We start from the raw sequence: 3179 nt of genomic DNA, 5'->3' as shown, positions 1-3179 counted from the left end.
TAAGGATAAAAAGATATGTTCACTATTTGATGAAATTTTGCACAATGTTATATTACTGTAAAATTTAATAACAATTAAAATTAGAATACTGTCATTGTTTTTTATTTAATGGTACATGCAACCTCAATAAATCTGGTCGGACAATTTCATCCAAATTTATATCTGTCTCGTTTCATTATTCCACTGTTTCTTGTTAATTCCCTCTCGCAGCAGATTGGATTATATACGATTTGAGAAACGGTCGTAACTCAAGAAACGTTGTATTTCATGAGTGATCACGAGGAATCTAACCATAGCGTTTAATGAATTTCTCATTTTCTGCGAACGACCGCCAGCATTATTGCACTCTGCACTCGGGCTCGTTTGTCATCCAAATAAACTCGGTGTAACAGACGCGTTCCAATTTCTTTGACAAAGCTTAATTAATCCCAACGTACATACCGCCGTCTAATTCTTCTCTTCACTTTAGTTTCGAAGACGGTTGATAATGCGATTTCACGATTGCGAGCGCAAATGTTTTCGTCTGTACACACGCGGTCGGGGGAGCAGCCACGTGACACAGCCACATCTTGGTCGTCACCGCGCATGAGAGAATGTTTAATTCCGCTGGAAACGCGAGCAAATCACCGTAGATGATGTATTATCACGTCGCGCCCCGCCTTATCTGGGCAATCATCGGCAGTATATTTTACGGCCCGATCAGAATCAGGCTAAAAGTATTTTTCCGTAGCTTCGCGGCACCTGTTGCACCGCGCCAACCATTCTTACCGTTCGTTTCGTCACAAGCCGAAATTCTTCGTAATATTGACGAGACCTCCGATTACACGCGCTTCTCTGTTGTTCTTTGTTTATTGCCGTAATAACAAATTCGACACGAGCTACGGCGTGTCTTAAGAATGAGCGTGGAACTCGCGACCCTGAATGCCAACGCCAATAATCATCGCGGCGGCCGAGTAATTAAAGGTGCATTATTATTTTCCGTGAAAAATCACAATATGCACACCTTTTTCTACCGCGTTTATGATATCATGCAAAAAATGAAGTTACCGGCCGCTGAGTAAGAATCACCCAATAATCTCCAAGTGACGATTCTTCAAGTATTAGAACTACTTAATCGTCACTCCCAACTACATCTGAATTGAAAGTGACGATTCTCCAACTATTAGGACCATCCTTAGTATCAGGACTAGCCTTTGTATCAGGGCACCCATCCTTGCATGCGTCCCTTTCAATAATGGGTTAGGGGGTAATACCTGGTGACCGTCATGATCCGGATAACTGCCATGATGTCACAGGTCTGTCCTCTGGGAAAAACCAATATACTAGCGTTAAGACGTCGCATTAGTTTTATTTTCGAAACAGCTCCGTACGCAACAAGAAAATGCTTTATGACGGATGAAGCAATAACTATAAAATGCTAAACGCGGAAAGTAAGAAATAGAGAAAATGAACAATATTTCAGGCTATTAAATTCTCGTGTACGTGTTCCATCGAACGGAACAATAATAATAACAGTTGTCGTTTCAGGTTAATTAGAGTAAAAAGAACAAACTCTGCAATGAAATTTGGAAAACAAACAAAGCATACTTAATCATACTTATAATCATATAGCGTGATTTTACATTGTAATTTTATAGCTTTGTGGTAAATTAAACTACACGTGTAATGATGATAATTATAGATCACGGTTATTATCGATCGATCACTAATCACAGCAAGATTGATTAGTACAACTTCTCATTTACAAATCTGTATGATTGCAAAATTAATTCCACTTCTGATGCTATTTTTGATTTACTAATCTGAGTCTTTAATCAGTTCTTTAATTTCATAGCATCACGTGAATAATTTTATTTTATCTGAGTGATTCCTTAATTATTTAAATCTGATGATTTCCAGATTAGTTTCTTAACTTCATAGTGTTACGTAAAAACAAATGGACAGAATAATTTTGTAACTTTATGGTAAATTAAACTAGACGTATGATGATATGAATTGTGATAATTATAAATCACGTTCGTTATTGATCAGTCGCTGATATAATACCAAGATTGATTAACGCTAATTTTTAATCACAAATCTGAATGATTCCATAATAGATTTCTGAATTTCATGGCGTTACGTAAAAGCCAGTGGACAAAGCGATTTCTACGGTCGCGTGTAGAACTTGTAATTCTGTTCCGTTCAAGGGTATCGAGTTTTCCGAAGCAAAATGATCATTTAGTATCTCCGCCGCCGGAGTTCCCGAGTCTCCGTATCCGGAGTTTCGCGAATAGATTCTATTACTCAGCTTTAACTGCTCGAGTTCGCCTCGGGCGATCGATAGGGCCGCGCTTTGTTTCTGAAAATTAAAAAACACTAAATACACTCGTCTGCTTTTAAATTAGAAGTTTCCCGGGACGAATGTATTAGGAAGGGACCTGTTGCGTTTTACATACGAATAGTTGAATAATTCAAGAATGTTTCATGTTTTATTTACCTTCCAGAGGATTTAAAATCAATTCCTTAAAAAGCGTAAAAACCTAATTTCATTCTTGAATACATGAAAGATAACGAAACGAGAGATTATGAAAACGTAGACTGATTTGCTTATTTGAGAATAAATTATTGAGGAACGTTAGGTATGTAGAATAAAAAAAAACTGTAAAACGAGGAACAGTTCAATGAACGATTTATTTGCGTCTGGCCAGGAGGAAAGAAATTACGGGTAAATCGGCATCGCGTTAAATGGGATGAATTACACACAAATTGGAGATAGTTAAATAAATCATCTGATTGTTGGCACAGTCTAATCGCTACCGATTAGGATCTCACTTTTATTTTATGATTCACCAGTCTCGCAGCATAACTGCTAAATTTCTCGGTTAGCATGAGAATTCCGTTTAACGAAGGAATGGACGGGTAAATAATAGTTACCTAATCGTTACATGGATTCGCATACATCGAATTTGTTTTTCTGCACTCCTTCTGCACTCAAACGATTATTACTACGTGCAAAAATCATTCGCAAATAGGTATATGTGATAATTGAAAATTGAGTCAATGCACAAATGAATTTTGGCAGCTGTCAATGCTAAAGAATTTATTATTAGGATTTAAGATTTTCGGGACTTCATGTATAATTTCTAATATTCTAATAAGGTAGCTGTTCCAATTTTTGTTCACGTCACAATTTATAC

The 3179-nt window shown here is 37.1% G+C and overlaps 1 protein-coding gene across 1 annotated transcript in view; it reads left to right on the top strand.

Annotated features, from left to right (window-relative positions):
* Nucleotides 1-3179, top strand: part of LOC113464462 (carcinine transporter-like) — a 15929-nt gene that overhangs the window by 8820 nt on the left and 3930 nt on the right. The window lies entirely within an intron of this gene.

This window comes from Ceratina calcarata, unplaced genomic scaffold (assembly GCF_001652005.2).
Source record: "Ceratina calcarata isolate Rehan_Ccalc_2016 unplaced genomic scaffold, ASM165200v1 scaffold379.2, whole genome shotgun sequence".
Classification (NCBI taxonomy): Eukaryota; Metazoa; Arthropoda; class Insecta; order Hymenoptera; family Apidae; genus Ceratina; species Ceratina calcarata.
Note: the sequence above shows the minus strand (reverse complement) of the source record. Positions and strands in the feature narration are given on the sequence as shown.